Raw genomic sequence first — 15,461 nt, 5'->3', positions numbered from 1 at the left:
ATTAATATGTTTAATGAATTAACATTTATTAATAATGAATAATAATTAAACAATACACATTTATTAAATTGCTTATTAATAATTGTTCACCTTTTGATTATTATTGTTGCCTCTAGTAATTATGTGTCTGATTTTTAATTTCCAACATATTTTGGGTTCATTTTAAGCCAGACATACAGTAATTTTTAAACAATAGTTGAGTTAAATAAAACTACCCAGAACATTGATCAAACATTTAACCCAATCGCTGGGATAAAACAACCTGGGTTTGTCCATTTTCAACCCAACTGAGTTAGAGTGATGTCCACTGTCCATGCAAGGAACTTAAGCTCCCAGCATGCAATGCATGAATAAATTATGCAGTTGCATTTTTAAAACCCAGACATTAAAAATCAGACACTTAATTACTATAGGCAACAATAATAATCAAAAGGTGAACATTTATTAATAAGCAATTTAATAAATGTTTATTGGTTAATTATTGTTCATTAAGCTTATTAATAAATGTTCATTTCCAACATATTTTGGGTTCATTTTAAGCAAGAAATAAGCAAGAAAACAACCCAATTGCAGAGTTAAAACAACACAATCACTGGGTTAAATCAATACAATCGCTGGGTCAAAACATCCCAATCGCTGGGTCAAAACAACCCAATCGCCGGGTCAAAACATCCCAATCGCTGGGTCAAAACATCCCAATCGCTGGGTCAAAACAAACCAATCGCTGGGTCAAAACAACCCAATCGCTGGGTCAAAACATCCCAATCGATGGGTCAAAACAACCCAATCGCTGGGTCAAAACAACCCAATCGCTGGGTCAAAACATCCCAATCGCTGGGTCAAAACAACCCAATCGCTGGGTCAAAACAACCCAATCGTTGGGTCAAAACATCCCAATCTCTGGGTCAAAACAACCCAATCGCTGGGTCAAAACAACCCAATCGCTGTGTCAAAACAACCCAATCGCTGGGTCAAAACAACCCAATCGCTGGGTCAAAACATCCCAATTGCTGGGTCAAAACAACCCAATCTCTGGGTCAAAACAATCCAATCGCTGGGTCAAAACAACCCAATCGCTGGGTCAAAACAACCCAATCGATGGGTCAAAACAACCCAATCGCTGGGTCAAAACATCCCAATCGCTGAGTCAAAACAACCCAATCGCTGGGTCAAAACATCCCAATCGCTGGGTCAAAACAACCCAATCGCTGTGTCAAAACAACCCAATCGCTGGGTCAAAACATCCCAATCGCTGGGTCAAAACAACCCAATCTCTGGGTCAAAACAACCCAATCGCTGGGTCAAAACATCCCAAACGCTGGGTCAAAACAACCCAATCGCTGGGTCAAAACATCCCAATCGCTGGGTTAAAACAACCCAATCGCTGGGTTGAAATAACCCAATTGCAGAGTTAAACCAACCCAATCGCTGGGTTTGTCCATTTTCAACCCAACTTGGGTTGCTTTTAAACCAACGTTTTTTAGAGTCTATATTTTTAGAGCTTGTTTCCTTTCTAAAATATTGGAAAACAGACAACAACTCAAAAATGAAAATAATGTTATATTGTAATAGCACAAAAGTTCCACTCAACAATGACAAAACAATTTCTTTTAAACTTTAATGTTTAATATCAACTTGGATAAACATCATAACAGTAATCCAGAAATACTTAAATAATTAATCATAAAAATGTGCATACAGTGATGATGACGAAATGTAGCTATGTCACTTGTACTGTACGCATGTTTATGCATATATAAACCAAATACTTTGGGCTCAAGTAATTAAATGCATTTTGTCTTTCCATTTGATTGGAAAAAGTCTTGAGCTGAAAACTGCGATTAACGTTTAACATGTTAACATCATATACAGATGCCAAATGATTTGATTTAAAAACATGAATCAGAACCAGTTAAAATAGGAGATGCCAAAGGTATTTGTTCCTCTTAAAACTTCATTCATTTCTGATTTTCATTCTTGTCCTCTGAAACGATTCAGAAACTTCTCTGTGAATAATGACTTAAATGTCTGTTTGTTCCTCGTGCAAATTTAAGCTGGTATGGCTTCAGAAGATAAAATATATGAACCACTTTTATTTACCTGCTAATTTTTCAAATGATGAAAGGAAATCATAAAGATTGGAAGAACATGAGTAGGCCTAAATATTGACTGTATGTATTCATTTTTGGATTAACAATTTCGGTAAGAAGCAAAAATGGCACTGAAGAATAGAGTCCCTCAAACATAAACTCCTCAGATCTGCAATGAAGCACAGGCCTGGTTTCGTGACCCTCGATCAGACGCTTAAGCATCTTTGTAAGCGTTTCAAGATGTAAGGCAGGGTGTTCTTGATCTCATAATTGGTTTGGCATGTAGTCCAGTTATCAGATCAGCGCAGTAAAGCGGAGTGATCACATTACTGCACACAGGCACATGAGGACATCTGCAGAAACATTCTTACACAGAACTGTCAGTTCTAGGAAACTACCGTTAATGTACAGTTTCCTTTTTTTTTTTACAGGGACCAGAAAACAGACAAAGTGCTGGACGGGGCAGATATAACTATGATTTTATTACCTGTAAAATGTAATGTGATATCAAATAAACACTGAGAGTGTTTCATGGGTTTACAGTTCTGATATTTATTGCATTATGTTTAATGATCCTTTTGCATCATGACGGCATCAGGGTAAATGCATTACATGGCCATTTTGTGGTGATTTGTCTGGTTTATGTTGTGATTTATTTCTCCCATCTTCCTAGTGCAGATGTGACCAGGGTCAAAAGGTCAAAAGTGTCCTCTTTTTAAAAGAGCTATACTTAGTCATTCTCTAAATTTTGTTGTGTTTCTCTTCAAATCTATACTAATACAATACTGCATAATGATAATGTATGATACAATATGACAGTAATGCAATACAAAACAAATATAATAGTTACATTTGTTTTAGATGGTGTTCCACCATTTGGTCTGTATAATCATCATATCTAAAAAAAGTTTGCATGATTAAAAAAAAAAAAAATTCTGTGCAGCAGTATTATTAAATTATTATATATATTTTAATTATATATAAATATTTTATATATATAATTTTAAACATTTAATATTAATATGTATTTATCATGTGTGTGTATGTGTGTGTGTGTATGTATATATATATATATATATATATATATATATATATATATATATAAATATATATATAAAATATATATATATATATATATATATATATATATATATATATTATTATATATCTTTACCTGATTTCTCTTACACACATAAAATAAATAAGAATATATTAAATATTAAAAATCATCATGTCTAAACAGTGATAAGATTGGAAGATAAAACCTAATTTAAATATTAATAAATGTAATTATATACATTTTTGATTATATACAAATATATAATATTTAAAAAATACATATATTTTATTTTAAATAATTAACTATATATTAAATAGTTTACAAATATATATTAAATATTAAAAATAATAATATCTAAGCAATAAAATTTTATCTAATAATATAATTAATAATAATATCTAAACAATAATATATATATATATATATATATATATATATATATATATATATATATATATATATATATATATATATATATATATATATATATATATATATATATATATATATATATATATATATATATATTAAATAGCTAAAAATATGTATTAAATAATAAAAATAACCATATTTAAACAAAAAATATTTTATCTAATAGTAGAATTAATAATAATAATAATAATACAAATAATAATAATAATTATTATTATTATTATTATTATTATTATTATTATATCTAAACAGTATTAACAGTATTAATAAAAAGTGGTAATATATATTTTTGATATAATATATTAATACATTTTATATTATATATAAATTAATATATGAATATATATTTACATGTATATATTATAATATGTTCTATATTTCTCTATATCTATATTTAATTTCTCACACACATGTTTGATTAAATATAAAAAAAAAAAATTGAAAATAAATTATTATGTTATATTATTTAACAAATAAATTAAATATATAAGTATATAAAATTAAATAAAAAAGTAATGCTCTGATACAAAAAAGTGGCACTTTTTAAATCATGGCTGAACACTGCATTTGTAGGTGGTATTTCTGCCTGGATTTACCTGTTTGTTTTATCAGTTTAACTTCTTTTCAAGGATCAGAGAACAAGGTCGCTCAAGTCAGTCCAAGCAATTGCACGTCTTCTGTGTGAGTCCAAGAAAAGATTGTTGGATGATGAAGTAGCCATCTATAAAACTGTGACCCTGGGTCAGGGCCAGTGAGCAGCGAGACTGATTTATTTCCTTCAGGGTAGAAAACACTGTTTCATGAAAGTATAATGAGCAGCAGAGCTTTATTAAGAGTGCTGAGCCATACCTGGGTCGCCATTCTTGAAATCTTCAAATAAGAAATAATTGCTTTGCTTGCTGGCTGACTTTCATTTTATGCTGTGTGTAGGCAACGCACAGCCAACAAAACTCTGTGTCCGAGGCTGTTTTCCGAGAGAAATATGCTGTTGTTCATGTCAAGAGGCAGTAAGATAAAGTTGCAGACAAAACCTTTCAATCTTTTGAAGGATGGACGGCCTGCCTTAAGACTGAAATACCATTAGAATAGCAGCTTTCTACATTCAAACGGCTCCGTTGGCAATTGCCAGTCTATAATTCATCATGGATTAATGGTGTATGTGAAATGCATGAGGAAAACTAAGCAGTTTGATGATGTCACAATGACTAAAGCTGAGTTTAGTGTAATATAATGAAAACATAATGGCTGCATTCAAAAAAAATATTTAGGCTTGAGATAAATTTAAGATTTATGTATTTGTATTGCATATAAAATTTCCATCTGTTTGGATTACGCCGTTTTAACATAAACTAATAAACTTAATATGATGCATATTTTCATTCAAACATCACAACTTCATTTGTTGCTCATAATAAATAGGCTTTCAAACTTTCTTCTCAGAGTCATTTGAGGGAAAATCACTGCCACTGAAGTAAAGACGAGCTCTGCATGAATTAACCAATGCATTGGCATCTCTAACTGTGCAACATGCAATATAGAAAAGCAGCTAAAAACAAACCGACAGCCTGGTGACGCATGTGCTTAATGATGAGCGCCTGCTTGTGCTCCAACATTAATATTTCAGATGTGAAGGCTCTCATGTCATACATTACTGAAAACATCCTCGCCATGCTTTGTTGTCTTTTGAAGTCCTTTTGCACTGACGGAAGAAAAGACCTTTAAGAGATAATTCACTTAAAAATTAAAATCCTGCCATCATTTACAAACTAAAACATGTTGTTCCAAGGTAGTATGAGTTTGTTGAACACAAAAGACGGATTAGAAAATATATCCTGGATGTCATTTTTTTCTGTACAATGTCAAGTCAAGTCATATTTATTTCTTTATTTCTCAAACGTGCTGCGTAACACGAGAATGACCCTCATTGGTTGTTACTGAAGCTCAAACGTGCTGCGTAACACAAGAATGAACCTCATTGGTTCTTGTGGAAGAGCAAGCGTGCTGCGTAACACGAGAATAAACCTCATTGGTTCTTGTGGAAGAGCAAACGTGCTTTGTAACACGAGAATGAACCTCATTGGATGTTACGGAAGCTCAAACATGCTGCGTAACACAAGAATGAACCTCATTGGTTCTTGTGGAAGAGCAAACGTGCTGCGTAACATGAGAATGAACCTCATTGGTTGTTACGGAAGCTCAAACATGCTGCGTAACGCGAGAATGAACCGGAAGCTCAAACATGCTGCGTAACACGAGAATGACCCTCATTGGTTGTTACGGAAGCTCAAACGTGCTGCGTAACACGAGAATGAACCTCATTGGTTCTCACTGAAGCTCAAACGTGCTGCGTAACACGAGAATGAACCTCATTGGTTCTCACTGAAGCTCAAACGTGCTGCGTAACACGAGAATGAACCTCATTGGTTCTCACTGAAGCTCAAACGTGCTGCGTAACACGAGAATGAACCTCATTGGTTGTTACGGAAGCTCAAATATGCTGCGTAACATGAGAATGAACCTCATTGGTTGTTACGGAAGCTCAAACATGCTGCGTAACACGAGAATGAACCTCATTGGTTCTCACTGAAGCTCAAACGTGCTGCGTAACATGAGAATGAACCTCATTGGTTGTTACGGAAGCTCAAACGTGCTGCGTAACACGAGAATGAACCTCATTGGTTCTCACTGAAGCTCAAACGTGCTGCGTAACACGAGAATGAACCTCATTGGTTGTTACGGAAGCTCAAACGTGCTGCGTAACACGAGAATGAACCTCATTGGTTCTCACTGAAGCTCAAACGTGCTGCGTAACACGAGAATGAACCTCATTGGTTGTTACGGAAGCTCAAACGTGCTGCGTAACACGAGAATGAACCTCATTGGTTCTCACTGAAGCTCAAACGTGCTGCGTAACATGAGAATAAACCTCATTGGTTCTTGTGGAAGAGCAAACTTGCTGCGTAACACGAGAATGAACCTCATTGGTTCTTGTGGAAGAGCAAACGTGCTGCGTAACACAAGAATGAACCTCATTGGTTCTTGTGGAAGAGCAAACTTGCTGCGTAACACGAGAATAAACCTCATTGGTTCTTGTGGAAGAGCAAACATGCTGTGTAACACGAGAATGAACCTCATTGGTTGTTACGGAAGCTCAAACATGCTGCGTAACACAAGAATGAACCTCAGTTGTTCTTGTGGAAGAGCAAACGTGCTGCGTAACACGAGAATGAACCTCATTGGTTCTTGTGGAAGAGCAAACGTGCTGCGTAACATGAAAATGAACCTCAATGGTTGTTACGGAAGCTCAAACATGCTGCGTAACACGAGAATGACCCTCATTGGTTGTTACGGAAGCTCAAACGTGCTGCGTAACACGAGAATGAACCTCATTGGTTGTTACGGAAGCTCAAACGTGCTGCGTAACACGAGAATGAACCTCATTGGTTCTCACTGAAGCTCAAACGTGCTGCGTAACACGAGAATGAACCTCATTGGTTGTTACGGAAGCTCAAACGTGCTGCGTAACACGAGAATGAACCTCATTGGTTCTCACTGAAGCTCAAACGTGCTGCGTAACATGAGAATAAACCTCATTGGTTCTTGTGGAAGAGCAAACTTGCTGCGTAACACGAGAATGAACCTCATTGGTTCTTGTGGAAGAGCAAACGTGCTGCGTAACACAAGAATGAACCTCATTGGTTCTTGTGGAAGAGCAAACTTGCTGCGTAACACGAGAATAAACCTCATTGGTTCTTGTGGAAGAGCAAACATGCTGTGTAACACGAGAATGAACCTCATTGGTTGTTACGGAAGCTCAAACATGCTGCGTAACACAAGAATGAACCTCATTTGTTCTTGTGGAAGAGCAAACGTGCTGCGTAACACGAGAATGAACCTCATTGGTTCTTGTGGAAGAGCAAACGTGCTGCGTAACATGAGAATGAACCTCAATGGTTGTTACGGAAGCTCAAACATGCTGCGTAACACGAGAATGACCCTCATTGGTTGTTACGGAAGCTCAAACGTGCTGCGTAACACGAGAATGAACCTCATTGGTTCTCACTGAAGCTCAAACGTGCTGCGTAACACGAGAATGAACCTCATTGGTTCTCACTGAAGCTCAAACGTGCTGCGTAACACGAGAATGAACCTCATTGGTTGTTACGGAAGCTCAAATATGCTGCGTAACATGAGAATGAACCTCATTGGTTGTTACGGAAGCTCAAACATGCTGCGTAACACGAGAATGAACCTCATTGGTTCTCACTGAAGCTCAAACGTGCTGCGTAACATGAGAATGAACCTCATTGGTTGTTACGGAAGCTCAAACGTGCTGCGTAACACGAGAATGAACCTCATTGGTTCTCACTGAAGCTCAAACGTGCTGCGTAACACGAGAATGAACCTCATTGGTTGTTACGGAAGCTCAAACGTGCTGCGTAACACGAGAATGAACCTCATTGGTTCTCACTGAAGCTCAAACGTGCTGCGTAACACGAGAATGAACCTCATTGGTTGTTACGGAAGCTCAAACGTGCTGCGTAACACGAGAATGAACCTCATTGGTTCTTGTGGAAGAGCAAACTTGCTGCGTAACACGAGAATGAACCTCATTGGTTCTTGTGGAAGAGCAAACGTGCTGCGTAACACAAGAATGAACCTCATTGGTTCTTGTGGAAGAGCAAACTTGCTGCGTAACACGAGAATAAACCTCATTGGTTCTTGTGGAAGAGCAAACATGCTGTGTAACACGAGAATGAACCTCATTGGTTGTTACGGAAGCTCAAACATGCTGCGTAACACAAGAATGAACCTCAGTTGTTCTTGTGGAAGAGCAAACGTGCTGCGTAACACGAGAATGAACCTCATTGGTTCTTGTGGAAGAGCAAACGTGCTGCGTAACATGAAAATGAACCTCAATGGTTGTTACGGAAGCTCAAACATGCTGCGTAACACGAGAATGACCCTCATTGGTTGTTACGGAAGCTCAAACGTGCTGCGTAACACGAGAATGAACCTCATTGGTTCTCACTGAAGCTCAAACGTGCTGCGTAACACGAGAATGAACCTCATTGGTTCTCACTGAAGCTCAAACGTGCTGCGTAACACGAGAATGAACCTCATTGGTTGTTACGGAAGCTCAAATATGATGCGTAACATGAGAATGAACCTCATTGGTTGTTACGGAAGCTCAAACATGCTTCATAACACGAGAATGAACCTCATTGGTTCTCACTGAAGCTCAAACGTGCTGCGTAACATGAGAATGAACCTCATTGGTTGTTACAGAAGCTCAAACGTGCTGCGTAACGCGAGAATGAACCGGAAGCTCAAACATGCTGCGTAACACGAGAATGACCCTCATTGGTTGTTACTGAAGCTCAAACGTGCTGCGTAACACGAGAATGAACCTCATTGGTTGTTACGGAAGCTCAAACGTGCTGCGTAACATGAGAATGAACCTCATTGGTTCTTGTGGAAGAGCAAACTTGCTGCGTAACACGAGAATAAACCTCATTGGTTCTTGTGGAAGAGCAAACGTGCTGCGTAACACGAGAATGAACCTCATTGGTTGTTACGGAAGCTCAAACATGCTGTGTAACACGAGAATGAACCTCATTGGTTGTTACGGAAGCTCAAACATGCTGCGTAACACAAGAATGAACCTCATTGGTTCTTGTGGAAGAGCAAACGTGCTGCGTAACACGAGAATGAACCTCATTGGTTCTTGTGGAAGAGCAAACGTGCTGCGTAACATGAGAATGAACCTCATTGGTTGTTACGGAAGCTCAAACATGCTGCGTAACGCGAGAATGAACCGGAAGCTCAAACATGCTGCGTAACACGAGAATGACCCTCATTGGTTGTTACTGAAGCTCAAACATGCTGCGTAACACGAGAATGAACCTCATTGGTTCTCACTGAAGCTCAAACGTGCTGCATAACATGAGAATGAACCTCATTGGTTCTCACTGAAGCTCAAACGTGCTGCGTAACACGAGAATGAACCTCATTGGTTGTTACGGAAGCTCAAATATGATGCGTAACATGAGAATGAACCTCATTGGTTGTTACGGAAGCTCAAACATGCTGCGTAACGCGAGAATGAACCGGAAGCTCAAACGTGCTGCGTAACACGAGAATGAACCTCATTGGTTGTTACGGAAGCTCAAACGTGCTTCATAACACGAGAATGAACCTCATTGGTTCTCACTGAAGCTCAAACGTGCTGCGTAACATGAGAATGAACCTCATTGGTTGTTACGGAAGCTCAAACGTGCTGCGTAACACGAGAATGAACCTCATTGGTTCTCACTGAAGCTCAAACATGCTGCATAACGCGAGAATGAACCGGAAGCTCAAACATGCTGCGTAACACGAGAATGAACCTCATTGGTTGTTACGGAAGCTCAAACATGCTGCGTAACACGAGAATGAACCTCATTGGTTGTTACGGAAGCTCAAACATGCTGCGTAACACGAGAATGACCCTCATTGGTTGTTACTGAAGCTCAAACGTGCTGCGTAACACGAGAATGAACCTCATTGGTTGTTACAGAAGCTCAAACATGCTGCGTAACACGAGAATGAACCTCATTGGTTGTTATGGAAGCTCAAACATGCTGCGTAACACGAGAATGAACCTCATTGGTTCTCACTGAAGCTCAAACGTGCTGCGTAACACGAGAATGAACCTCATTGGTTGTTATGGAAGCTCAAACGTGCTGCGTAACACGAGAATGAACCTCATTGGTTCTCACTGAAGCTCAAACATGCTGCGTAACACGAGAATGAACCCCATTGGTTGTTACGGAAGCTCAAACGTGCTGCGTAACACGAGAATGAACCTCATTGGTTGTTACGGAAGCTCAAACGTGCTGCGTAACACGAGAATGAACCTCATTGGTTCTCACTGAAGCTCAAACGTGCTGCGTAACACGAGAATGAACCTCATTGGTTCTCACTGAAGCTCAAACATGCTGCGTAACACGAGAATGAACCTCATTGGTTGTTACGGAAGCTCAAACGTGCTGCGTAACACGAGAATGAACCTCATTGGTTGTTACGGAAGCTCAAACGTGCTGCGTAACAGGAGAATGAACCTCATTGGTTGTTACGGAAGCTCAAACGTGCTGCGTAACACGAGAATGAACCTCATTGGTTGTTACGGAAGCTCAAACGTGCTGCGTAACACGAGAATGAACCTCATTGGTTCTCACTGAAGCTCAAACATGCTGCGTAACACGAGAATGACCCTCATTGGTTGTTACGGAAGCTCAAACGTGCTGCGTAACACGAGAATGAACCTCATTGGTTCTCACTGAAGCTCAAACATGCTGCGTAACACGAGAATGAACCTCATTGGTTCTTGTGGAAGAGCAAATGTGCTGCGTAACACGAGAATGAACCTCATTGGTTGTTACGGAAGCTCAAACGTGCTGCGTAACACAAGAATGAACCTCATTGGTTCTTGTGGAAGAGCAAACGTGCTGCGTAACACGAGAATGAACCTCATTGGTTCTTGTGGAAGAGCAAACGTGCTGCGTAACACGAGAATGAACCTCATTGGTTCTCGCTGAAGCTCAAACATGCTGCGTAACACAAGAATGAACCTCATTGGTTCTTGTGAAGCTCAAACGTGCTGCGTAACACGAGAATGAACCTCATTGGTTCTTGTGAAGCTCAAACGTGCTGCGTAACACAAGAATGAACCTCATTGGTTCTCGCTGAAGCTCAAACATGCTGCGTAACACAAGAATTCACCTCATTGGTTCTTGTGAAGCTCAAACGTGCTGCGTAATACGAGAATGGACCTCATTGGTTCTTGTGAAGCTCAAACGTGCTGCGTAACACGAGAATGAACCTCATTGGTTCTCGCTGAAGCTCAAACATGCTGCGTAACACAAGAATGAACCTCATTGGTTCTTGCAGAAGCTCAAACGTGCTGCGTAACACGAGAATGAACCTCATTGGTTCTTGTGGAAGAGCAAACGTGCTGCGTAACACGAGAATGAACCTCATTGGTTCTTGTGAAGCTCAAACGTGCTGCGTAACACGAGAATGACCCTCATTGGTTCTTGTGAAGCTCAAACGTGCTGCGTAACACGAGAACGAACCTCATTGGTTCTCACTGAAGCTCAAACGTGCTGCGTAACACGAGAATGAACCTCATTGGTTGTTACGGAAGCTCAAACGTGCTGCGTAACACGAGAATGAACCTCATTGGTTCTCACTGAAGCTCAAACGTGCTGCGTAACATGAGAATAAACCTTATTGGTTCTTGTGGAAGAGCAAACTTGCTGCGTAACACGAGAATAAACCTCATTGGTTCTTGTGGAAGAGCAAACGTGCTGCGTAACACGAGAATGAACCTCATTGGTTGTTACGGAAGCTCAGACATGCTGCGTAACACAAGAATGAACCTCATTTGTTCTTGTGGAAGAGCAAACGTGCTGCGTAACACGAGAATGAACCTCATTGGTTGTTACGGAAGCTCAGACATGCTGCGTAACACAAGAATGAACCTCATTTGTTCTTGTGGAAGAGCAAACGTGCTGCGTAACACGAGAATGAACCTCATTGGTTCTCACTGAAGCTCAAACGTGCTGCGTAACACGAGAATGAACCTCATTGATTCTCACTGAAGCTCAAACGTGCTGCGTAACACGAGAATGAACCTCATTGGTTCTCACTGAATCTCAAACATGCTGCGTAACGCGAGAATGAACCAGAAGCTCAAACATGCTGCGTAACACGAGAATGAACCTCATTGGTTGTTACGGAAGCTCAAACATGCTGCGTAACACGAGAATGACCCTCATTGGTTGTTACGGAAGCTCAAACGTGCTGCGTAACACGAGAATGAACCTCATTGGTTCTCACTGAAGCTCAAACGTGCTGCGTAACACGAGAATGAACCTCATTGGTTCTCACTGAAGCTCAAACGTGCTGCGTAACACGAGAATGAACCTCATTGGTTGTTACGGAAGCTCAAATATGATGCGTAACATGAGAATGAACCTCATTGGTTGTTACGGAAGCTCAAACATGCTGCGTAACGCGAGAATGAACCGGAAGCTCAAACGTGCTGCGTAACACGAGAATGAACCTCATTGGTTGTTACGGAAGCTCAAACGTGCTTCATAACACGAGAATGAACCTCATTGGTTCTCACTGAAGCTCAAACGTGCTGCGTAACATGAGAATGAACCTCATTGGTTGTTACGGAGGCTCAAACGTGCTGCGTAACACGAGAATGAACCTCATTGGTTCTCACTGAAGCTCAAACATGCTGCGTAACGCGAGAATGAACCGGAAGCTCAAACATGCTGCGTAACACGAGAATGAACCTCATTGGTTGTTACGGAAGCTCAAACATGCTGCGTAATGCGAGAATGAACCGGAAGCTCAAACATGCTGCGTAACACGAGAATGACCCTCATTGGTTGTTACTGAAGCTCAAACGTGCTGCGTAACACGAGAATGAACCTCATTGGATGTTACGGAAGCTCAAACGTGCTGCGTAACACGAGAATGAACCTCATTGGTTGTTACGGAAGCTCAAACGTGCTGCGTAACACGAGAATGAACCTCATTGGTTCTCACTGAAGCTCAAACGTGCTGCGTAACACGAGAATGAACCCCATTGGTTGTTACGGAAGCTCAAACGTGCTGCGTAACACGAGAATGAACCTCATTGGTTCTCACTGAAGCTCAAACGTGCTGCGTAACACGAGAATGAACCCCATTGGTTGTTACGGAAGCTCAAACGTGCTGCGTAACACGAGAATGAACCTCATTGGTTGTTACGGAAGCTCAAACGTGCTGCGTAACACGAGAATGAACCTCATTGGTTCTCACTGAAGCTCAAACGTGCTGCGTAACACGAGAATGAACCTCATTGGTTGTTACGGAAGCTCAAACGTGCTGCGTAACACTAGAATGAACCTCATTGGTTGTTACGGAAGCTCAAACGTGCTGCGTAACACGAGAATGAACCTCATTGGTTCTCACTGAAGCTCAAACGTGCTGCGTAACACGAGAATGAACCTCATTGGTTGTTACGGAAGCTCAAACGTGCTGCGTAACACGAGAATGAACCTCATTGGTTCTCACTGAAGCTCAAACGTGCTGCGTAACACGAGAATGAACCTCATTGGTTCTCACTGAAGCTCAAACATGCTGCGTAACACGAGAATGAACCTCATTGGTTGTTACGGAAGCTTAAACGTGCTGCGTAACAGGAGAATGAACCTCATTGGTTGTTACGGAAGCTCAAACGTGCTGCGTAACACGAGAATGAACCTCATTGGTTGTTACGGAAGCTCAAACATGCTGCGTAACACGAGAATGAACCTCATTGGTTCTTGTGGAAGAGCAAATGTGCTGCGTAACACGAGAATGAACCTCATTGGTTGTTACGGAAGCTCAAACATGCTGCGTAACACGAGAATGAACCTCATTGGTTCTTGTGGAAGAGCAAACGTGCTGCGTAACACGAGAATGAACCTCATTGGTTCTCGCTGAAGCTCAAACGTGCTGCGTAACACAAGAATGAACCTCATTGGTTCTTGTGAAGCTCAAATGTGCTGCGTAACACGAGAATGAACCTCATTGGTTCTTGTGAAGCTCAAACGTGCTGCGTAACACGAGAATGAACCTCATTGGTTCTCGCTGAAGCTCAAACATGCTGCGTAACACAAGAATGAACCTCATTGGTTCTTGTGAAGCTCAAACGTGCTGCGTAACACGAGAATTGACCTCATTGGTTCTTCTGAAGCTCAAACGTGCTGCGTAACACGAGAATGAACCTCATTGGTTCTCGCTGAAGCTCAAACATGCTGCGTAACACAAGAATGAACCTCATTGGTTCTTGCAGAAGCTCAAACGTGCTGCGTAACACAAGAATGAACCTCATTGGTTCTTGTGGAAGAGCAAACGTGCTGCGTAACACGAGAATGAACCTCATTGGTTCTTGTGAAGCTCAAACGTGCTGCGTAACACGAGAATGACCCTCATTGGTTCTTGTGAAGCTCAAACGTGCTGCGTAACACGAGAATGAACCTCATTGGTTATTGTGAAGCTCAAACGTGCTGCGTAACACGAGAATGACCCTCATTGGTTCTTGTGAAGCTCAAACGTGCCACGTAACACGAGAATGAACCTCATTGGTTCTTGTGAAGCTCAAACGTGCTGTGTAACACGAGAATGAACCTCATTGGTTCTTGTGAAGCTCAAACGTGCTGCGTAACACGAGAATGAACCTCATTGGTTCTTGTGAAGCTCAAACGTGCTGCGTAACACGAGAATGAACCTCATTGGTTCTCGCTGAAGCTCAAACGTGCTGCGTAACACGAGAATGAACCTCATTGGTTCTTGTGAAGCTCAAATGTGCTGCGTAACACGAGAATGAACCTCATTGGTTGTTACGGAAGCTCAAACATGCTGCGTAACACAAGAATGAACCTCATTGGTTCTTGTGGAAGAGCAAATGTGCTGCGTAACACGAGAATGAACCTCATTGGTTGTTACGGAAGCTCAAACATGCTGCGTAACACAAGAATGAACCTCATTGGTTGTTACGGAAGCTCAAACATGCTGCGTAACACAAGAATGAACCTCATTGGTTCTTGTGGAAGAGCAAATGTGCTGCGTAACACGAGAATGAACCTCATTGGTTGTTACGGAAGCTCAAACATGCTGCGTAACACAAGAATGAACCTCATTGGTTGTTACGGAAGCTCAAACATGCTGCGTAACACGAGAATGACCCTCATTGGTTGTTACGGAAGCTCAAACGTGCTGCGTAACACGAGAATGAACCTCATTTGTTGTTACGGAAGCTCAAACGTGCTGCGTAACACGAGAATGACCCTCAT

This window comes from Chanodichthys erythropterus, chromosome 19 (assembly GCF_024489055.1).
Source record: "Chanodichthys erythropterus isolate Z2021 chromosome 19, ASM2448905v1, whole genome shotgun sequence".
In the NCBI taxonomy this organism is placed as follows: Eukaryota; Metazoa; Chordata; class Actinopteri; order Cypriniformes; family Xenocyprididae; genus Chanodichthys; species Chanodichthys erythropterus.
Note: the sequence above shows the minus strand (reverse complement) of the source record.